This window comes from Diceros bicornis, chromosome 15 (assembly GCF_020826845.1).
Source record: "Diceros bicornis minor isolate mBicDic1 chromosome 15, mDicBic1.mat.cur, whole genome shotgun sequence".
NCBI lineage: Eukaryota > Metazoa > Chordata > Mammalia > Perissodactyla > Rhinocerotidae > Diceros > Diceros bicornis.
Genome location: NC_080754.1, coordinates 41,411,121 through 41,435,499, shown reverse-complemented (window position 1 = coordinate 41,435,499; position 24,379 = coordinate 41,411,121). Strand labels below are relative to the sequence as shown.

At 41.8% G+C, this 24,379-nt stretch overlaps 1 long non-coding RNA gene across 1 annotated transcript in view; it reads left to right on the top strand.

The window, feature by feature from the left end:
• Positions 1-23,708, top strand: part of LOC131414935 (uncharacterized) — a 50,013-nt gene extending 26,305 nt beyond the window's left edge. The window contains exons 2-3 of the long non-coding RNA XR_009222264.1: positions 21,084-21,295; positions 23,533-23,708. This is a non-coding gene — a long non-coding RNA (uncharacterized LOC131414935). The remainder of the gene's footprint in view (positions 1-21,083; positions 21,296-23,532) is intronic.
• The last annotated feature ends 671 nt before the right edge of the window (positions 23,709-24,379 follow it).

Genomic DNA, 24,379 nt, shown 5'->3' with positions numbered 1-24,379 from the left:
ATTACAGGGGAAGCCATTATCATTCATTTGACATGCACTATTGGCCTGGCTTGTCAGCCAAACACCTCTGGATGACAGGGAAGGATTTTGCTAGCTTTGAGAATCCTGAGAATTGAAATGATCAACTGAGATATTTCATTGTTCTTCTGATCAAGAAATAATTCTTACTTGAACCAAAAGGATATATTGAGTCCGCACTAGATGCCTAGCCCTGTGTGCCTAAGTTCTGAAGCGGGGATGGAGGAGTAGAAATTAAAAACTGGTTGGAAGAGACCAAACAAATACTAAACAATTAGAAATCAATGAAATGTTAAGCTAGGCGGAATTAAGTGAAAAGGGATTTCAGAGAAGGGAAAGAATAGCGTGAGTTTCAAATTTCTTGGAAGCAAGAAACTTGCCTTATTTATCACTTATTGCATTGTTTGTTAAATGAAGGGTACCCAGCACCTGTGTATCTTTCTATACATACGGCAGTTTATGCCTATATTACAAACTGTATTAAATCAGAAGTTGGCCAGTGGCTTTCCTCAAAAAAAGAAAAAATAAATAGTGTGAGTTTGAGAAAGTGGATGAGACTGAGGGAGGAGGTAGGAAGGATTTGGAAATGGGAAGCTTAAAGTAGAGGACACATTGGAGGTTATTTTGGGCTGAGTACAATTTGAGGAGAAGTGTGTGTGTTTTGTGTGTATGTGCTCAGGTACTACTTTCTTAGAAGGAGTGTAGAGAGGAGAGAGCACGGGCAAAGGCATGGAAGTGGAAGAACCTAGATACTGTGCATAATGCACATAGAGAAATCTGGCTATGAGAAAAAGATGTGCAGTTTCATTCCATTTGCTGTCAGGATTAGGAATGTGTTGTTTCTAAATCCTGAGAATAACCTACGATATTAATTACTACCAACCTTACTTTGCAGATAAAGGAACTAAGGTTTAGAGAAATTAAGTGACTTGCCTTCAGTCACACATATTACATGTGCAAGCCTCCAAAATATTCACGAAGTTGTCTAGGCATAGTGGGATGTACATGGGACCACATGAGTATCATAAATTAATGGATGCTGTTGGTGCCCACAACAGCATCCACTCTGTCAGCTGGTGTACCCAACCCTCAGCTGCATTCATTCCCCAGGAGGATACACCCCTCTAGACCTTGACCAATGACCATTATGCATGGAGTACAAAAGGCCAGCCCCCTTGCTCAAGCTGAGACTCACTTTGTGATGTGTTTTATGCTCCAGAGCTTCTCCATGGGATCAGACTGAAGCTCGTCGAAAGCTGAGAACACATTTTTGCTTCACTTCTCTTTCCTCCTCCCTATACACTCTATCCTGCATCCTTTACTCCTTCTTTCCTGAGAGCACTTGCCCAACAAATCAAACCACGCTAAGACACAAACATTCCCCAGATACGCTTCCAAATTGTGATCAATGTGTGCAGTGTATGATTGCTACAAGTGAGGGCACTATGTTGTGGCACTATCTGTCAGACAGCATTGTGCTGAGCAGGCTGTGGGAGTGCATGATGATGACCTCTGCCATTAGTCAGCATGTTTATGTTAAATACTCTCCCTGCATCTTCTTAACTAAAGCTTATGACAAACCCTATGTGTTAGGTTCTATGATTATTCCTATATTAACAGATGAGGACACTCAGGTCAGGAGAAGATATATTATATACTCATGACCACATAGTTTGTAAGTCACACAGTCAGTATTCCAACACATCTGTGGTTAACTTCACAGTCAGCTCCAAAAAATAGTTGGTGTGTATTGGAATATGTAACTTACTAAACGTGTGACTTACTAGAATGTTTAAGAACAAAGACTAGCACAGTCAGAGCAGTAAATAGCTCTATTCAGTGTTGAAGGGTGTACCAAGTAATATGGTCAATCCAATTTAATCTCTTAAATGGGTCAGCATGAACCAAAATGATTTGAAAACTACTGAGCATAAAAGATGATGGCAAATTGGGCAGAGGAGTTTGAAGTAGGTAGAAGATACAGCGACCACATAAATAATTATCCAAATTAGAACACTACTAAGGATGATAGAAGATGCCATTAGTAATTACCCAAGGATAGCAAGGATAATCTAGGACTATCTAGCAAACTGGGATGTATGATCACCACAGCAATAAGCAGCAACAGGGAGTTATAGTAGATTCTTGAGCAGGGGCATGAAACAATTCTTCTGTCAATGGTATTCAATATGATTTAGAAGAAACCTTGGAGGCTGACAGAACAGTGGACAGGAGATTGTTCTGGAGATATTAGCATGTTATCTCTCTGGGTTTCTGTGCTGGCCCCTGTTTTTTTCTCTAGTTTACTGCTGGAAATGGTCATCCTTTCTGGACCTCAGCATGCTTGCTGGAGGATATTAGCCAATCATCTTGTCCCATGGGATCAGAACTGTGTCCAGGTACTCCCAACCACTGGTTAGATCCTTTGTTTAATCCAGATCGACTCTACTTTGCAACCAAAATATCTTCATTCTGCTGGCTCCACTTCCCTGGAATATTTACATCAACATGGGTGTCCTATGCCCTATGAGGCCTTGTGATTTTCCCCATGGACACTTCTGGATGAACAAGATGGTGGGGACGCACATTTGCCAGTAAGACACTCAGGCATTCTGGCTAGATAGAGTTGTCCTAAAGATCATCTCATTCTGGCTAATGCAAGCAAGTGGGTGGAAAATCAAAGAGATAAAAGAGAAATCAAAAAATAGCTTGAGACAAACAAAAGTGGAAATATAGCCTTCCAAAATTTATGGGATGCAGCAAAAGGAGTTCTAAGAGGAAAGTTCATAGTGATAGATGCCTACCTCAAGAAACAAGAAAAGTTTCAAACAACCTAACTATACATCCCAATAAAGTAGGAAAAGAAGAACAAGTGAAGCCCAAAGTTAGTAGAAGGAAGGAAATAAAGATTAGAGCAGAAACAAATGAAATGGAGACTAAAAAGACAATAGAAAAGATCAATGAAATTAAGAGCTGGTTCTTTGAAAAGACAAAGAAAATGGACAAACCTTTAGCTAGACTCACCAAGAAAAAAAGAGAGGATTCAAATAAATAAAATCAGAAATTGAGGAGTAGTTGTTACAACTGATACCAAAGAAATACAAAGGATCATAAGAGACTACTATGAACAATTGTATGCCAACAAATTGGACAACCTAGAAGAAATGGATAAATTTCTGGAAACATAATAACTTACTAAGACGGAATCATGATGAAATAGAAAATCTGAAGAGATGGATTACCAGCAAGGAGATTGAATCAGTAATCAAAAACCTCCCAAGAAACAAAAGTCCAGGACCAGATGGCTTCACTAGTGAAATCTACCAAACATTCAAAGAAGAATTAATACCAATCCTTCTCAGACTCTTCCAAAAAACAGAAGAGGGGGAAGCTTTTCCAAACACATTTTATGAGGCCAGCATTACCCTGATACCAAAACCAGACAAGGATGCCACAAGAAAAGAAAATTACAGGCCAATATCCTTGATGACTATAGATGTGGAAATCCTCAAAAAAATATTAGCAAACAGAATTCAATAATACATTAAAAGGATCATATACCATAATCAAGTGGGATTTATTCCAAGGATGCAAGGATGGTTCAACACCCACAAATCAGTCAAGGTGACACACCACATTAACAAAATGAAGGATAAAAATCATATGATCATCTCAATAGATGCAGAAAAAGCATCTGACAAAATTTAACATCCATTTATGATAAAAACTCTCAACAAAGTGGGTATAGAGGGAATGTACCTCAACATAATAAAGGCCATATATGACAAGCCCACAGCTAACATCATACTCAATGGTGAAAAACTGAAAGCTTTTTCTATAAGATATCAGGAACAAGGCAAGGATATCCACTCACACCACTTTTATTCAACATAGTATTGGAAGTCCTAGCCAGAGCAATTAGGCAAGAAAAAGAAAGTCATCCAGCTTGGAAAGAAAGAAGTAAAACTGTCACTATTTGCTGATGACAAGGTATTGTATATAGAAAACCCTAAAGACCTCATAAAACACTATTAGAACCAATAAAGGAATTCAGTAAAGTTGCAGGATACAAAATCAATACTCAAAAATCTGTTGCATTTCTTTACTCTAATAATGAACTATCAGAAAGAAAAATTAAGAGAATGATCCCATTTACAATTGCATCAAAAAAAATAAAATATCTAAGAATAAATTTAACCAAGGAAGTGAAAGACCTGTATATTGAAAACTAAGAGACACTTAAGAAGGAAATTGAAGAAGACACAAATAAATAGAAAGATATTCCATGCTTATGGATTGGAAGCATTAATATTGTTAAGATGGCCATACTGGGGGCCGGCCCCATGGCTTAGCAGTTAAGTGCACACTCTCCGCTACTGGCAGCCTGGGTTTGGATCCCCGGCGCGCACCGACACACCGCTTGTCTGGCCATGCTGAGGCGGCATCCCACATACAGCAACTAGAAAGATGTGCAACTATGACATACAACTATCTACTGGGGCTTTGGGGAAAACAAAAAGGAGGAGGATTGGCAATAGATGTTAGCTCAGGGCTGATCTTCCTCAAAAAAAAAAAAAAAAGTCCATACTATCCAAAACAGTATACAGATTCAATGCAATCCCAATCAAAATTCCAATGATATTTTTCACAGAAATAGAACAAACAATCCCCAAGTTTTATGGAACCACAGAAGATCTGAGTAGCCAAAGCAATCTTGAGAAAGAACAAAGCTGGAGGCATCATGCTCCCTGATTTCAAACTATATTACAAAACTGTAGGAATGAAAGCAATGTGGTATTGGCATAAAAACAGACAAGTAGATCAATGGAACAGAATAGAGAGCCCAGAAATAAACCCACACATACATGGTCAATTAATTTATGACAAAGTAGCCAAGAATATACAGTGAGGAAAGGACAGTCTCTTTAATAAATGGTGCTTGGAAAATTGGACAACCACATACAAAAGAATGAAACTGGGCCACTGTCTTACACCATACACAAAAATTAACTCAAAATGGATTAAAGACTTAAATGTAAGACTGAAACCATAAAACTCCTAGAAGGAAACAGCTGGTAAGCTCCTTGACATAGATCTTGGTGACGATTTTCTGAAAATGACACCAAAAGCAAAAGCAACAAAAAAGCAAAAATGAAAAAGTGGGGCTACTTCAAACTAAAAAGCTTCTTCACAGCAAAGGAAACCATCAACAAAATGAAAAGGCAACCTACTGAATTGGAGAAAATAATTGCACATGATGTATTTGATAAGGGACTAATATCCAAAATATATAAGAAACTCACACAACTCAATAGCAAAAAACAAACAATCCAATTAAAAAACAGGCAGAAGGGGCCGGCCCAGTGGCGCAAGTGGTTAAGTGCGCGTGCTCTGCTGCGGTGGCCCGGGGTTCGCCGGTTCGGATCCCGGACGCGCACTGACGCACCGCTTGGCAAGCCATGCTGTGGCGGCGTCCCATATAAAGTGGAGGAAGATGGGCACGGATGTTAGCCCAGGGCCAGTCTTCCTCAGCAAAAAGAGGAGGATTGGCAGATGTTAGCACAGGGCTGATCTCCTCACAAAAAAAAAAAAAAAAAAAACGGGCAGAAGATCTGAATAGACATTTTTCCAAAGAAGACCTACAGATGGCCAACAGGTACATGAAAAGATGCTCAGCATCATTAATCATCAGGGAAATGCAAATCAAAACCACAGTGAGATATCACCTCACACCTGTTAGCATGGCTATCATCAAAAAGACAAGAAATAACAAGTGTTGAGAAGGATGTGGAGAAAAAGGAACCCTTGTGCACTGTTGGTGGGAATGTAAATTGGTGCAACCGATATGGGAAACAGTATAGAGGTTCCTCAAAAAATTAAAAATAGAACTACCATATGATCTAGCAATTCCACTTCTGCGTGTTTATCTGAAGAAAAGAAAACACTAATTTGAAAAGATATATGCAGCCCCATGTTCATTGCAGCATTATCTACAATAGCCAAGACATGGAAACAACCTGAGTGTCCATCGATCGAGGAATGGATAAAGAAATTGTGGTATATATATACAATGTTATATTGCTCACCATAAAATGAAGAATGAAATCTTGCAATTTCCAGCAACATGGATGGACCTAGAGGATATTAGGCTAAGTGCACTAAGTTAGACAGAGAAAGACAAATACCACATGATTTGTCTTATATGTGGAATCTGAACAACAAAAACAAAATCAAAAAACTACCCCCAAACCCCTAAAAACCAAGCTCATAGACACAGAGAACAGATGGTGGTTGCAAGAGGCAGGGGAGTCGGGGTGGGAGAAATGGGTGATTTTTTTTTTTTTAAGTTTAAATAAATTGAATTAAAAAAAGAAAATGTTTCCATGGAAGGTTCAATTTTTTTTGGCTTTATGCTTCTCAGAGTTTGTGGCAGTTCTGGGTTAAATGACTGGGCCTTCTAAATCCTCACCTAGGACCTTCTGGCCTCTTGTCTCCTTGAGTTTTAAACACATTGTGTTACCTTTACAGAGGTAAGATTAAGGTCAATAGTTCTAATCATGTGGGTTTCAGAGGGGAAAAAGAACAGAGGACCTATTATTACTGATGGAGAGCTCCTTTGTAAAAAGGTAAAGTACGGACTTGCAGTATTAAAAAAAGAGACAGAGAAAGAACGGTGTCTCCAGCAAATCTCCAGGGTTTGGAGAGATCCAAAGAAAAAATTAAACATGTAGCTTGTCCTCCAGAAAATACTGTCTCTTGGTCTTCTTGTGTGGGGGAAAGAAGAAAACAAAGAAACTGGGAAATAAGTAAATTTAGGGAAGAACCCCTCACTATGTGAACGTGGGAATTAGTTTCTGAATGCAGATTGATTGTCCAGTCGTAAAGAACTCAAACTTGTGAAATGGGCATAGTGTGCATTTTTGTGATTTACAACGTAGTGAAAAGCACCCAAACTTTGGAATCACACAGACCTGGGCTCAAATCCTAGAGCTATCATTTAATAATTATGGGCCTTTGGATAATCTCCCCAACCTCTGAGCTCTATCTTCCTCACCTATAAAATGTCAGGGGAAAATAGCGCCCCCCTGAGGTTATCACGTGCTATGAATGGAGTACTGTTTAACATGTCTCAAGGGTGGAGCCTGGCCCTCAGTGAGGGGAGCTGTGGCTGTAGTGGTTGTTGCTCAGGGTCTGATTTCTGCCTCCTCTGTGCTTCTGCACCACTTTGCACCGCATTCTTACTGCACATGTCACACCATCTTATACTCAGTTGTCCATGTGCCTCTCCCATGAGATCACTCGCTTCTCCTCATATTCCAGAGCCTGGCACATAGGTGCTCAGAATACGGTTGTTGGATAGAATTTCCTTTTTTATATTTTTTGGTGGTAACAACAATAACTTCAAGGCAATGTTCTCTTTAAAGTCTTAATCTTGGCAGAGTTTTTGTTCCCTTTTTTAAGAGGTTATTGGAAACTATAATTTCATTTATAAGTTTCTTAAAGATATACACTTCCAAATCTGTTTCCTCATCAGAAAAATGGAGAAACTCATAGAACCCCTTTCTTTTGGAGTTGCTATGAGGATTAAATGATTCAGGGTCCTGGAGGGCTTGGCACAGGCTTGGTACTGAGTGATGCTTAGCAAGCACTTGTGATGATAATGTCCAATTTGCTGTATATTTGCTATTATAGAGACATAGTTTGAGGTCATTTATTTTGTAATTTCTATTTTTTAAAAAATATGTTTATGTTACAAAACTAACAACATGCTCACTACTGAAAATTTGGGAAATATAGAAAATACCAACTCCTTGATTTAATGATTGGCTCTTTTCTGAGGCTCTTGTGGAGCAACTTTGCAGTGGATGACACTCTTCTTGGAAGATATGAGAGAATTGGAGACCAGGACTGGGGTCTTCAGGCAGGCCTGCAGACGAAGAAATCCTCCGGCCCAGGGCCTTTGTCTGGGCCTGGAGCACATTTCCTGCTGGGGTTCCTGAATCTGTCTGGAGAACATTATCTATTATGGGCCCAGCTATGTGGCGTCTTTCATTACAGTCTGTGTTTCTGAAGCTGTCTTAATGAGACCAGAGTATTGCTCTGGAACCTCTGGCATGGGCCTGGTTATCCTACGACTTCTAGAGTCCACATCTGGACTCAGACTGCCTTGGCTGCTGGTCCAGCTTTCTGGTGCCTGACCCCTGGTTTTGGTGAGATTTGTCTAACATTGATTTGTAGAAGCCTGTAGGGTCAATTAGGCCACGTCCACATTTATGGCCGAATAGTTGTCTCATCAGCTGCTTTAAATACATAAATACATGCTCTCATTTTAAACCACTCAACCACGTGGGATCCCTGCCCTGTCTCCCACTCATTGAACTGACCCTTTAATAGTGGATCCAGTGACTGCATATGGAAGTAGTCCCTCTTAGCTGTGTGGCTGCAACACATGTTCATTGTCTTTCCATTCCTTCTACAATGAGGAGCATCACCAAGGATACATCAACAATTACATTCCCTTGATTCAATCTCAGAAAGAGCTTCCAAATTGGTTCTTCCTGTCCATCCTCATTGTCTAGTCTTCTTGAAGCCTTAAAAATGTGTTCATGCCATCCTACAAAGTACTGTCAAGCTAGTCCCAGCCCACACTTCCAGCCTCATTTCCTGGGAGAAGATGTGGCCAGTATCCAGCTACTCCAGACATTTTGCTGCCCAGGAGTCTATCACAATTGTCCGTAAGTCCGTGTCATTCCAATGCTGTTCTCTTTGCCTAGAATATTCTCCTGTTTTGGAAAAGTCCTGCTCATCCTTTTTTGCCTAATCTGAATGTCATTGCAGGGCCATTCTGTGTTGACAGTTATCCACTCCCTTCCAGTGCTCTCAGAGCTCTCTGTTTTGTCTCTGTTATGGCCCTGTGGTGTGCTGTAATTATCTATTTGCACATCTGTCTCCTCCCACTGGACTGCGAGATTGTGGAATGCAGAGGTAGCTCGCATTCAGTGGTACATCCCCAGAGCATAACACAAAGTAGGCTGCAGTGTTGGTTGGAGGAATAACTAGTGACTGGATGAAAAGTTCTTTTGCTCATGTAAAATGGCCTTTAGGCTGCTGTGCTTTTGTGATTTAATGTAAAATCATAAAGTTTAAAGGTGGAAAACTTTCCTAACCTGTTGCGACATACAGCAAGAGATTTTACTGCTTATTTCTGTTCTCATCTGCCATATGGCTTTCCATTCACAAACTGCTCTGGTGAGAATTACTTTTGCAGGTAATTTTCTAATGATTGTCTTGGGATAAACAAATTTATCAGACTTGTTTGGCTAATGTATTCAAGGAGATTCACAGGGGAAAAGATTAATCATCTAAGAAGCAAGCCGGTGGCTGTCATTAGGCAGAAGGGTCCAGAGATGATCAGAGCTGAGCGAGTGGTTGCTATGACTGCAGATACCTTTCTCTCCCTTTGTGAGGTCAATGGCAGCTCCCAAACTGATTGGCTAAAATTAGATTATCCTGCTGACCAACCATGGGGAGTTAATTTCATCAGAAAGAGAAAAATGGTGGGAAATCCTACCGTGATGCTACAAAGGAATTTGTAGCAACCCACAGAGTCCAAGTTTGCTTTCATTATAATTAATATGTTCCTTCTAATAAAATAATTTAAGGGAAGCAGACAATAGCACTAGCCTATTATTTTGTATATCCATATAAGCTTTAATCTGGTTTGTCCTAAAACCAACTCTCAAAGTTAAAGTAACTTTTATTTTCCTGTAATACCTCCATAATCGAAGACTGTCATCATGTGCGTGTTTATATAATTGGAATAAGCTAACTGTGAAAAACACAAAAGGAGCTGGCACAGTTAAAGGTATCTGCCTGTAGGGCCCTTGCCCTAGGGAAGTAGTGGGCACAACAAACTTTAAGCAGAGCCATTTACCTTTGGATTGGGAGCATCATTTGAATTGCATTTGAAGGGAATCCTGCCTTCCAAAGTGTTCTTTTCTAGAAGTCGTACATGGCCTGTGCTCTGGTTTTCCACCTGGTACATCTTTTGTTCTAGGAATTAATCACCACTGACCTCGTTTATTATATTTATTTCTGTCAGGAAAGATACAGAATTAGTTAATCTTGGAAACAAAGATGAGTCTATCTGCAGGCTCTGCTGAATCGTAAAACTAAGTCGATGTGAAATACAAACCAAGGAAATAAATAGCAACCAAGGATTTATTTGTTTCTTTAGCTCTTATGTGACTATGGAAATAAAATATAATTAAGGAAGAAGGGAAAAAGAGCTAAGGTTGATTGAATTCTGGACAATCTACACGCTTCTATCTGTAAGGCTGACAGATCAATGTATTTTAAAAATCAAATTACCTATTTGCGGTGCATTTGGTTGTGTGCTGAAGGGCCCATGAAGAGCCACCCAAAATGCCCCTTTCCTGAGAGCCATGTCCGGGGAGTTGGGGATCAGTATGCACATATAAAAGGTAATGATGAACTCTAGGCAGCACAGGAACACTGCCAAGCAATAGTTTCAAGCAGGAAGCACTATAGGAATTCCCAGGAGGAAGAGAACAAGAGCGCCATGGACTGAAGAGATCCAGATCCGAGTATTTCTCCCTGAGGACCAGGGAGAAAGATGAAGAAACCAGCATCATGGTGTGTGTACTGTACTATAAGCACACCACTGAAGATTTAGAAAACAAAGACAAGACACTATAGTTCCATCGCCCTCATAATAACATGATATTAAGCATCTGTGTGGAGTATTTACCCTCTTTCAGCCACAGCACTCATTTACCTCCCTACGGTGCTCTTAAGAAATCAGTTATTTTATTATTGTTGTTATCATTATCATGATATTGTAATTAACATGAGGAAATTGGGCCAAAAAGATTAACCCACCCAAATTTACACAGTTTATAAATTGGGGAGCCAAAATTCAAATTTGATTCCCTTGCTAGCATTTTCTGTGTGAGTCTCTGCATATTTATACAGGTATTATCATAATGTGTATGTTTTGTTATTTTTTTCACTTATTATGTTATTATATCAATTTAATAATCATTTTTGATAACTACATACTATTTAATTGAATGACGGCACCACAATTTACTTCACATTTTATTATTGCTGAACTTTAAATATTTTCAAATTTTGGAAATATTTTCTATATGATTTCTTTTCTATCCATATTTAGGCTATTTTCTTAGGGTTAATTTCTAGGAGTGAAAGGATATGAAGGCTATGTTTTCAAATTCTCTCTTGTCAAGAATATGAGAGTGCTCAATTTACCACATTCCTGTCAGCACTGGAAAGAATTATTGAAAAAACAAAAAACAAAAACCCAAAACAGAAACCAAAAAATGTAGATTGACAGGCAACAATAAACTTCCTGTTTTAATATACTTTTCTTGATCACTAATTAATCCATTTATTTGTTAAAAACATATTTATCGAACACATTGATTTGGGGATGTATCAGTGGACAAAATAGATAAGTTGATACGTCTGTTTACTAATTCTATTCAAATATTTTTATTAGAAATACCACTATGGCAGCATGTGGAAAGAAGACTGACTAGAGATGAGAAAGATTTGAGGAGGGGAGACCAGGTTTGGATGCTATATTAATAGAACGACTATGATAAGTACTGAGCAACCTAGCCATTTAAAAAAGTGACAGTGAGGTGCATAGAATATACAGTATCACAAGCTCCATGAGTTATCTAGATCTTTAGTTCCAGTGCAATTTCCTTATAATGATGTTATCGAAAGTCCCCATCCCAGGCAGTTAAATTTGATAAGAACTTTGTAGTTAGAAGTGAGAGATTTTCAGAGCTCACCTTCACATGTATTTCCCTTCCAAACTCTTAGTACTGTGGCTATTGTGATGTCATGTTGAAGAGCTTCAAATCGAGGTAGCATTTTCAAGCAGGAGTGATGTGGTTGTGGTGAGAGATGTTGAAATTTGAGTTTTGGTGGCGTAAAAGCAAAACTGAGACAACTTTGTCTCAAGGCTTCCCAGGGTGGGAGGGGAGATGGCCATCCATCCTCCCATTTCTGGCTACAGTGCATGCGTCATAGCCAGATGGTTTGTTCTAGAGTGTGGCCGTCACGCAGTTCAGGGCTGCTTGAAAGGGGTCGCATGATCGATTATTGTCATCTTAGAGAAAGGACTGTGATGAAACCAATCACAGTGTATGTTCCCACAGAGCATTATTGGAGACAAAAGTAGTGGCAAAACAGAAAATTTGTTTACTCTGAGGTCACGCGTGCTAGGTATTTAGCTCATGCCTGGCGCAAAGTAAGTGCTCAGTAAGTATTTGCCACTTTTGTTATATACATTATTACTGTTTTATTATTAAATTTGCTGAAGTGAGACTTTTTCCTCTCATATTCCAAAGGCACCTAGAAGTGAAAGGGAAAAACGAAGAGCGTCAGGGATGAAAGTGCAGGCAGGATCGAGGGGGGTGCTATTTTTAGGATGGGGCTGCTGCTCTAAAGTGCAGAGGAAGGAGCGAGAAGAATAAAGAGGCTGATGAGGAGGGCAGAGGGAGATCGACGGTTAACTTTGTGGAGCTGTTGGAGCAAATGAAAGGTCCTGGACACCAAGAGCAGCTCAGTGGAAAAACTAAAGGAATGTTAGCAAGTCAGGGCTCCGGAATCCCTAAGGCATTTAGCTGCCTCAGGCTAAGCCCTGTAATGTTTTGAAAGCCATAAGGTACTGGTGGCCACGCTCACTGCCACATGCCAGAGGGGTGGCGATTTGCAAATGAGAATAAATTGCTCTATTGCTATAGAGAAATTAAAGGCTGAAGCCAGCTTGGGGATGATGGGTTGATTGACCATTTTTTGTTTCCTTTAAAGCAAGATTAATAATTAAATGTTGAGATTTCAGTTTGTTAACTGCGCGGAGGGGCCGTGCTCTCTGTTATACACAAGTTGGAAGTTCGAAGATCTGGCTCCTGGTCTGATGAGGTGGCAGGCACTGAGTGAACTGTTACTGCACAGCACTTCCACAGAAGGGAGAGGATGATCTCTGTCTTCCTCTGACAGGTTTGCTGACTTTTGCCTCAGCGGAGGAGGGAGGAGGCGGCATCTGACTGGTTCGTGGGTGCACAGGTTGTTCGGGGCCTCCACGGAGGACTGGCAAGTGGAGTTTCCACAGACCAAATTGTGTCATGGCCAGTCCAGAGCACTGCCAAAGTCACCCGGTCTGTGGTGGTGTCACTGTCGGCCAGTTGATGAGACACTATGGTGGGTTCAGACTTAGGACACTGCCAACCACCCATGTGGCTGGAGGCCAGTCCCTTCGCCTTGCTGCCCTTCAGTTTCTCCACCTGTAAAGTGAGGGACTGGGGAAAGAGCCCGTGGCTGCTAAGTCACGATCTAAATCCACCTGTAGTACGTGGGCCTTGAGAATCAGTGGTTCCACAGAAATGTTAACTGAAAGTGGAAAAGTATGATCTTTTTCAAGTGTATTTCCTCAGGCCCAGGACCAATTATTTGTTTAACCCCTTCCTTACCCCCGTGTTACAGCCTATGAGATTTTTTTTTTTTTTTTTGCTGAGGAAGTCTCACCCTGAGCTAACATCTGTGCCAGTCTTCCTCTATTTTGTATGTGGGTTGCCGCCATGGCATGGCTGCCAATGAGTGGCGTAGGTCCGCACCTGGGAGCCGAACCTGGGCCACTGAAGTAGAGCGCACTGAACTTAACTACTAGGCCATGGGGCGGGCCCCACTATTAGGTATTTTTAATGAGCTCTTCTCCATTGTACAAGTGTTTATCTATTCTAGCTATGAGCTATTCTAGGACAGGGACGTAATTTCTATTTTAATTTATTTAGTTTGAATAGATAATGGACTTACATAATTCAAAAGGAAGAAAAAAGAATATGGTGAACTCTAGTTCCCCCTGCCACTCATTTCCCCTTCTCATTGGCAACCAAATATTATTGTTGCCTTGTGCCTCTTTCCAGAGTAGTTTTATGCATGCCCAAACAAGTACATATATATTTCCCTTCTCACTGCTCCAAATATCTTTTGTGGAAAAATAGTAGTGTAATATATGCTTTGTTCTGTATTTTCCACTTAATACTATACCTTGAAGCTCTTTTTACATAATATATAATGTTTCCTCAGTCTTCTTTATAGCTGCATGGTATTCCATTTTATGTATATGCCATAACTTACTTAGCCCCAAATTGATAAATATTTAGGTTGTTTTCAATCTCATGATAGTATAAATAATACCATAATGACGAATCTTGTATATAAATGATTTTGCAGGGGTGTGTGTGTGTTTGTGTGTATAAATTTCCAGTAGGAGAATTTTTGGGTCAAGGTATATACGCATTTGCAGTTTCGATAGATATTGTCAAATTGTGTCTTATAGAAGTTTTATCAACTGACTCACAATAATAATTGAGAGTGTCTATTTCCCCCTACTTTCACCAACACAAATGTATACCTTGATGGGAGCCTGAATTTTTGCAGGGCCTTATGTTCTACGATTGGGAAGATCAGCCAAATCTATCCTCTTGTGATTGGTATTTGTCCCCCAGCACTGTCTTCAGGCATAAAAGTACCTGCCTCTTACCTCCTAACTGAGGCAGTGGAGTGTGTGTGTGTGTGTTTGTGTGATGGAGAGAAGTGGTAGATATCATTTAGTGTAATTTGGGAAACACCAGTGGAGTCTCTTTCACCCAGATACGTATCCCACCAATTTAATTCGATTTTTCCAAATTCTACATTTGGATTCATTTCTTTGCTTAAGATTTTGTCTCTTATCAAAACACCAACCAATTAAGTCTTATCAGTCATTTGCATACCCCCCCTGAGCAGTTTTGCTGTGGAAGAAATCAGAGAGAAGATGGGAAGTAAAAGACTCTGAAAAGGGAAGACTGGAGGGCAATATTCAGATAAAGCCTATTTAATAATTTTAGCTACTTCTACTCTGTCATCCGGGACACCTCTCTAAAGCCCAAATTTGGCCGTGTCATTCTCCTGCTGAATTTATTTCCATAGTCCTCACCACTTTCAGGGTCAGAGGCACATTTGGCACGGCTTGCAAGGCCTGTGCTCATCTTTAGAGCTTCTTCTCTTTCAGCCTTGGCCCTTCAAACTGCAGGCACACTTAACTTCGTATAGCCTCTCAAGTAGGTGATATTTTCTCACCTCCAGGCCTTTGCTCACGGTACACCCCTATTTGGATGACTTTCCCCACTGCCTCTAGACCTGGTAGTGCCTCAGCTCAGGGACCAATTCCCCTGGGTTTCCTTTGCCATCTTGCCTAGGTTCAACTCTGAGGGCCCTCCTGTGGAATCCTTAAGGCATTTGTGCTTACTTCCATCCGAGTGAAGTTACTCAGCATTGCAATTGCCCTTAAAATCTTTTATTTTAATTCCTGTATCTTAATAGCTGGGAACTCTTTTTAGGTCTTTTTTTTTTTTTTCCTGAGGAAGATTCGTTCTGAGCTAACAGCTGTTGCCAATCTTCCTCTTTTTGCTTGAGGAAGATTTGCCCTGAGCTAACATCTCTGCCAATCTTCCTCTATTTTGTTTGTGGGTCACTGCCACAGCATGGTTGACACAGCGTGTAGGTCTATGCCCAGGATCCGAACCTGCGTACCTGGGCTGCCGAAGCAGAGTGTGCCAAACTTAACCACTAGGCCACGGGGCTGGCCCCTCTTTTTTTAATCTTTTTATCTCTAGTGGCCATAGCACAATAGGGACTCAGAATATGTTTTTGGAGTGATAAATGGATGGCTTGTCCTTCAGCCCAAGGGAAGAATTAACAGTCAACTGATCAAAAAGAAATATTGGATGGAAGGAACTAAAAATTGAGATAAGTCACCATTTGGATTATTAGACCCTGCCTATTCAAAATCTGACTATATATTTAAAAATATACACTGGCTGGAATCCCTTAAAAAACTGGTGCTAGAGAGTGGTGTTTTACCACTCCCTGAATAGAATCGCTCAGTCATGGGGGTTGACTCGGACTTTCAAACCCTTTTAGCCACAGCTGTCCAAGGTAGATGGTGCAGTGGGGAAGCCATCCTTTAGGCTCGTGTTGATGCTGATCAAGATGAAGACGCAGCCGGTCCTTTTTTTCCTTTGTGGTCGGCTAGGGAGTGAGAAGGGAACGGAGGACAGACATGACCCTGCCTCATCTGGCGCGGCAGAGACACGGCTGGATGAGTCACTCTGGTCTCTGGCTCAGGGTGTTTGGCTTTGAGATGTGGCTTTGAATTAGGGAAGTTTGTTTTCATATACCTAGGCCATGGGGATATAATGCACAAGTAGGTGTCCCTAAGTCAGTTATTGCAATAGGATTTATCATATGCCTGCACTGAGGGTTGGGATGCATTTCTGCCTTGGATATGAGAGTGGTGTAAGTTTAAGTAACAGAGCTTCGCTTCCAAGTCGACACATGGGACCAGCCCATGCCACAATTCTCTAGCCACCTTTTCCTATGTATTATTACCCTGATTCCTTGAAAATTGATGGGTAGTTCTCCAGACTTATGTGCAACTTATCTGGCTTTCAGTTAAAACTAGGTAAGCAAAGGCACAAAACATTTTCAATTCACAATATCACGGTTTATATAAGCCCACAAGACCTCATATCATTTTGGTACTAGGATAATGTTTTCTTTAATCTCACAAAATATTAGTGAAATTTCTCCGTATTACAGTGTGTGTGTGTGTGTACATGCATGTGATGTATGTACGTGGCGTGAGTGGTAGCCAGGATACCTGCTGAAGTTTACAGCAGTGTCAGGCTGGGGCTGGTTGACATATAGTCCATGCTGCCTGACTTTCAATCCTGGCTTCATACGAGCCTTATGACTCTCGGCAAATTATTTAACATTTCTATCCCTTGTGTTGTCCTCTGTAGAATGGATTGATGATAATAATACCTTCATGAGATATGTTGAGGATGAAATGAGTTAATATATGTAAAGTGCTTTGGTGCTTGGCACATAGTGAATATTCAATTCATGATAGTGATTATTATTATCAACGCTCTGCATGATATTGGGAGCGCTTAAGGAGTGAGAAATAGTGTGAGGTGTATGAATCCAGGGTTGGGGTTTGGTGTGGAGAACATGAGCCAGTTCCTCCCCTCTCTTCCTGGAGCAGGGTACCTTAAATGTCCTTTGGTTCATCCAGAGCAGGCCCTGGAGGATGAACCCAGGCTGTGGAAGGAAGCATGACCAGGCCTTGAGGAGGTTTCAGGAGAGTGCAGGTGCGGATGGGTCAAGACAGGGATGGTCAGGGGGCTGGTGCCGGTGCCTCTATTGTGGGGCTGGGGTTCTCAGTGCAAAATGACAAGAGAAGGCAGATTCTTGGGCCTGGAGAAACTGTGAGACTCACGTCTCAAAGGGCCAAGTTTCTATACTCTATAAAGAGCTCTACGAGCCAATTAAAAAAGCCCAAAACCCTATAAAAAGTGAGCAAAGGATATGGACAGTTTGCAGAAAAAAAAGAGAAATAGCTCTAAAGCACATGAAAAACTACTCAGCCCCACTCATAAGAAGAGAAATGCAAATTATAATGACAGTGAAATTTCATTTCACTTTTCACCTATCAGATTGGCAAACATAAAAGAGTTTGATAACACTGAGAAATGGCTCTCTGCCAAATGGTACAACGTCTATAGAGAGAAATTAGTTAACATCTATCAAAATGTAAAACGCATATGCCTTTTGGCCTGGTAGTTCCACCTGTAGCAATGTATTCCACATATATGTTCTCAAATGTGTGAAATGATCCGTGTAAAAGATTGTTCATTGAGGCATTGTTTATAGGAGCAAAATTTTCAAAACATCCTGAAAGTCCACTAATAGAACTGCTTAAATAAATAATACATGAATTTAATGAAATACTAACAGCTGTAAACAAGAATGAAGGAATACTTTGTTTACAGATATGAACTCTGAGATTTCCTACTTAATGAAAAAGAGCAGAGTGCAGAAAAGCATGTGTAGTAGGCTACTATTTGTGCTTAAAAAAAGAAAAAAAGACTAGATACATACTTACTATTGTACATATATATGCATATGCATAATATTGATAATAATTTGCCTATCAAGAGGGGAACTGGAAATTGGGGCTTGAGGGATAAGTGAGAGAGAAACTTTCTACTTTGTACTATTTTGTAGTGTTTGAATTTTGAATCATATTAATTCATTAGCTATTCAATCTTTTAAAAAATATAAGTACTGCATCCTGCTCTCTAATATAGCCATTGAGTTTAACGTAAAAAAGTGTGTTATGAAATACTGATCAGTGCAATTACTTAACCCCACACCACTTCTGTTCCTTTGACACTCTCCAATATTTGAATAAATTTGATGTCTCAAGAAGATACTATGGGTTTATCTTCTAGCTCCCCATATCCCTGGTGTCCACAGTCAATACTGCGGGACATGCACCTGCCCGGGGGGAGATGGTTGTAGCGGCATGAGCAAGGCTTTGGAGGAGAGAGAGTTGAATTTGAATCCTGCCTATATTACTCCTCGGCTGTATTAACTTGGCCGTGTTGCATTACTTCTCTCAACCTCGGTTTCTTGAGCTGTAAAATGGAAATAATAACTGTCTACTGTTGCATCATGAAGTTGACCTTGGCTACCCTGATGTGCCATAGGATTTCGAGTATTTAAGGATCAAAGTCACTAATAACAAGAGCTTTATTGTGGCCCGCCGCATCCATGTCCCAACTGGCTTCTGTGCCTTGTTTCACTAACTCATTCAGAAATGACTTGGCCCACTGTTTTCCGGTCCTTACCATCTCCCTGGTGTTGGTCTCTTTTCTGCTTAGGTCAGCCAGTTCTCCCTCTAAGGTACTTTCGATGTAGCCCTAAGAATGTACCTCTTACCCTCTTTCATGTCCAAAGTCTCTGGCAGCTTTTTGGACAGTCTTAGTTATTTTCTTATGGTTGCGAGAAAAAGAGTTCCTTTAATATTGGGGTTGCGGGGCCAGTGTCTGGTGTCTGGAGCACCCGGGACCTGGTGACCATTACGCTTGTCTTGAGGGGATTTGCGCCAGGTGCACCGGGTAGGCTAGTCTCTTCTCTCTCCTCTCCCTCTTCCTCCAGCTCCCACTTACCTGGGGCAAATTTCAGACCCCTGTGCTTGCTCTTCGTCAGCACGAGTTTGGCTTCCTGTGATTTACAATCAAACATACTAAAATGTACCTGTGTCTTGCCGACTGTTTACTTAAGCACTACTGGGACCTGTTACCAAGTGACATCAAAGGTGGTTGTTTTACAGTCTCTCTAAGAAATGGTAGAAGGTTTGGGTTTATATGTGTTCAGGTACTTTAATGGGAGAAAAATTCATACATAGTTAATAGCTGAGTTGCTATGGAGAGAGAGAATGCTTTTTGAAAAAGTTTCTCTTTAAAGTCACAGATTACTCACTTTCAAGGCAGAGGGAAAACAGAAGGAGGAAAAAAAAAACCCAGACTGTGGTAGGCTAGATTTCCCCCAGATATTACTGCTGCTTCTGTCTCTACAGCTGAACATAGCAGCTGGTGAGTGGGGAGAAACTGGAGAAAGATCTTTTTTTGCCTTTAATCCAGTGTGCTGTTTTCCTGTGCCCGTTTTACTGTAATTCTCAGCGGCCGCAGGACAAAAGCTGTTGACTGATACATGCAATTACGTCCTCTAATATTGCTCTCAACTGTCGGCCCTGACTGACAAAAGTGGATGAGGTTTAGTTAAGGTCTGGGAAAACACTCTTTTAATAAAAGCCATTCTCATCTCTATGATCAGCTCCCTCCTCAGACCTTTTCATCTGTTTTCTGGAAAGATAAGACCTGGTGATGGAAAGTTAAAAAGTGGTGGTGAACTTGGACGTTCTCGACGCCACCGTTTACCTCACAAAAATTCTCCACAGCCTGTATGTGTGTGCAATTTGCATTTGAAATGAGGAAAATCAGTTTGGTTCTTTGGGCAGGGTTTTCCCAGAAAGAATAAGAGGCTGTATTAGAAAGTTAAACCAGATCTTTATTGGTTTCAGCCCTCACTCAGTTTTTAGGCGAAAGAAAGCCTGCAGGAGGTGTTTCCCTCAGGGTCCTTCCAGGGATTGCTGTGCTCGGATGCTCCAGTTGCCCGTGGAGGATGTGCACAAGCAGAGCTGTGTTTAATGAACTGTAGATGGAAGGCTTCTCCTTCCCACGGATGCCACGCTGCCTGTTGTACACGCACAGAGCACTGCAGTCAGAAGAGGGGAGCTTAAATCCTCATGGGGAGCCCCCGGGCAGCCCCGAGGGAGAAGAGAGGCATATCTACTCTAGCGAGAAGCTCACCACCTCCCCTGCCCCCTGCCCATTCTTTGTTTAAAAGAATTCATAGTTCACACAGAATGAGGATAGGATCACATAAGTGAGGAGACGCCCTATTTACCAGTGTGGTTTGGAAGACCGAAGGGGAAACTATGGGAAGAAGTCCTCATAAAACCCGAAAACTGTGTGGATTGGACTGTGTCTCTGTCTTTTGAAAGGCCTGCTGGTTGTTCTGAATGCAAACTGCTGCCGTGGTGCAGACTGAAGGCAGTGCTTTAGGAAGGCCAGGCAGCCCCTGGCAGAGTCCTCCCCGATCCCGTTGATGGGTGGGAGCATGCGGAGGGGCTGGGGCTGAAGAGGTTGCAGTTGACGCACATGCCCAGAAGGGAGCTGGTTTAGGTCCGAAGGAAGTCTGCTCCCTTATCAACAGTAAGGTGGCTTTGTCCTATCAGTTTTCCCCCATGTTGGCACCCAATTTTCACAATACAATGTGTAATGTGATAAGAAACACACATTATTAATAGTACCAATAGCGTGGCAGGGTTATTCTTACGCAGTTTTAATAAAGAACAAAGGGGCAGCTGCCCATGAATTATCTAGGATTTTAGAACCAAGACGAGATGTAGTCCTCTCTTTCGAGTATCTACAGACTCTTTACTAAAAAAAGCTTCTTTTAGAGATAAACCTGCTTTCCATCTTCACCCCACCCCACCCCACCCCCATTGATATGGAGACTATGCACCAAGTTAACAGCTCGTTTGCTTTCTGTAGGGATCTCAGAAACTGTCAGCCGCGGTCAGATGGGAACAAGAATCTGACTCCACAGACATATATAGCCCTCCAGCTGTGTGCCAAGAAACGCACCTAAATCTGGGAGAGTGTAACACAGGAGAAGAAAAAACTTATTGCCCAGGAGCCCCCGCCTAGGGAGAGAGACCGAATTTCATCCGAAGGTGGTGAAATGCCGAAATGCTACAAGGGAGGTGAGTGCCATGGATCCATGGAGTAAGAGGAGGAGATACTCAAGCATGGCTAGGTCAGGGATGGTTTTCTGGAATAAAGAGATGCCCCAGCTGGACCATATGAAATGAAATATCTGTATTTTCTACTCAGGAAACGGAATAAGTGGCAATTGATTAATTCTGGAGGGGGTGAAGTATAGAAGTGTGTGTGTGTGTGCGCGTGCATGCGTGTGTGCGTGTGTTTGTCCTTACTTGGGTTTCAAAAGAGATAGTAAAGAGCTAACGTTTAGTCCTTTATGCATTCTCCTAGGAACATTTGAGGTCTAGCTGGCCCCAGAGAAAGGGAGACAGAGGCAAGATGGTGGCCATTTAGGGAAATCAGAGTGGCCGCTGCAACTGAGACTGGCTTTCCACTCCAGATACTTCCTCCTGTGGTTCAGCGCTAACTGCAAGGCAGGCTGAGCTTTTTAACTAAGTGACTATTTCCTTGGCATGCTTTACAAGTACACAAAGGCCACTGCTCTACGTGCAACAGACAACAAAAAATTGAATGAGATGCAGTGCCTCCCTTAGAGCACTAACGCCCCAGTAATGCAGACAGGCATGTAAGCAAATAACGGCTTTATGGTGAGATTCCATAGGGACAGGAATAGGGCACTGCAGGGGCACAGAAGAAGGGGATGACCTGGCTCCAACTTGAATAATAATGAGAGGCTCACCTGCTTTCTCTGTTTGTGCTTATAGCCAGTGATCACACTGTGCTTTTCCCTACTAGGCCTGGCTCTAAGTACTCTGGACGTAGCAACACATGTCATCTTCACAACCCCACATGAGGACACGGAAGCAGAGAGAAGTGCCCAAAGGCACGTAGTTAGGGCTGGGACTTGAACCTGGGCTGCCTGGCTGCTCATCACCATTCATTACCCGCCTTTCTATGGGGAACAAGCTCCATTCTGGTTTTTCCTTGGGGAAAGGCTACTGTCTCAGTCCATGGTCTGATCTGGCTTCTGAGGAGGAGAAGGCAGTACGCAGTACAAGGCGTACTGGGGAGGAGGTATCTTTTTTTTTCAGTTATGGAATCTTGCCCCCACCCCCCACCCTGCCATGCACAATCACATGTGAGCTCACACCTACACAACACAACACTGAGGCCCCTTCCTAGATATATTAAATAATCATCTCTGGGAGCAGACTTTGAGCATCTGAATTTTTCCTTTTTTTAAAAAAAAAATTAAATGACAATGCAGACCCAAAGTAAAAATTAATAGCACAGAAAAGAAAGTCTTGAGTACCCCTCCCACCTAACCCTCAGTCCTCCCCAAAGGCAGACGTTTCTAACAATTCCTTGTGATCTGTTTCCTTCCAGGATACAATGTTTGCACACACCCATCTGTTATTTTTTTAACCTCTGTAGATGGTTGTGATGAATAGATGGGTGAGAATCCTTGACCTGGGCCTGCTCTGCCCTCCTCAGAGACGCGTTTTCTGTGGGGAAGGAGGGCCGGAAGAAGGAGGCTTGGGAAGCAGGGAGCTTTCTGAGTAGACCAGCAGACAGGAGATCCAAAGGACAGAGCCCAGAGAGAAGCTACTCAGGGCAGCAGACTGCCTCAGAGTGACAAGAGGTGATAATTCCTCCAACACACATTGAGGACATAAGAGCTAAGAAAGGCACAGTGGCAAGACAGTCAGAATGGAGTGATGATCGATAAGGAAATGCCTTCCAGAAGAGACTTGAAAAGTCTCAAAAATGAGAGGAAAGGGTCTTCTGGGTAGAGAGAATGGCATGGGATGTGAAGGCTTACTCATTCATTCATTCCAGGTATTTTTTTTCTTCAGTCCTTTGGGAGGCAGTAGGTGTCAGGCCACCCTGGATAGCAAGGGTTGTATATATAGTAGGTGTGGTGACCATCATACGAGAGGCAGAGGGAAGAGAAGGTGAAGGAGACATGTCCTCACGTTCAGTCTCTGGGGTAGACAGACACCCAAACCCAAATGCAATGCACTGAATGTTTTCCTAATGGCAGGGAAGTGGAAGGTGTGTTGTAAGGGTGGACCAGACTAGAAACTCCTGGGATTTCTTTTAAGAACCAAAGCAGGACCTTGTTAGCCAGAGTCTTGAAATAGGTCATCAGTTTTTAGTCACCGGATTCTGGAAGGGGTCCAAACTGTACTGTCACAGACAAAGTTTGGGGATATCCGAGGTTGGGTTGACTTGGGCAAACACGTGGTTATAGTTCTGTGGTTTGTTTGCTTTCCAGAGTCTCCACGAGCCGCACGAGGAAACAAGTGGCACACCTGTATACCCGTTTGCCAGCCCTTCCTCTTCGAAATGCAGGCTAAGTCTGAGTTAGAAATCAGAGCCTCCCTTGAGTTTTATTGCTTTCAGGACTTTTACAATTGCTTTTCTATTGTCCCAATAATACATTTACGTTTTTGGAAATGATCCTTTGGAAAAGGATCATTACGTACTCAAATCAATTTTTGAAAAATGAATCAGAAAGAAATTTTCATATTGTATCCCAGACTAGCTCAGGTTGAGTTCCAGAATTTTTTTGCTGAATGGTCGTTTTGCAGTAGGAAGAACTGTGAATGTTTTTTTTTAAGCTAGAAGGTCTTTTGACAGCCACCATTTTGCTTTTTCTCTTCCTTTTAAAATTCCTACTGTGTGCCAGGTGTGGTTGTTGGCACTGTGTCTTAGCAGCAGCACTGCAAGGGAAGTATTTTGTTCTTGGCATTATTTTACAGATGAGGAAACTGAAGACACCAAAAAATTTAGTATCTTACCTTAGGTCTTCTTGTTCTGATAAGTGGTTAGGCTGGTATTTGAACTTGCATGACTCCACATGAAAGTCAACCCTCTCAAGCCTCTGAAGTCCTAAGGTCACTCGCCTCCTTGGTTGCAGATCTTGGAGCCCAGGTCTTCTGAGTTTGTGACTAGTGTGCTTTGTATGACAGGAGGGTCACCCCTGGGGTGTGGCCTCTGCCTCTAGTCTCTTCCCTTTTCAATGCATCCTGCATACAGTCACCCTACAACCTGCTCCCAGCTCCCCCAGTCCCCAAATCCATGCTTGTGGTTTCCCAAAAACTACAGATGATGGTCCCAAC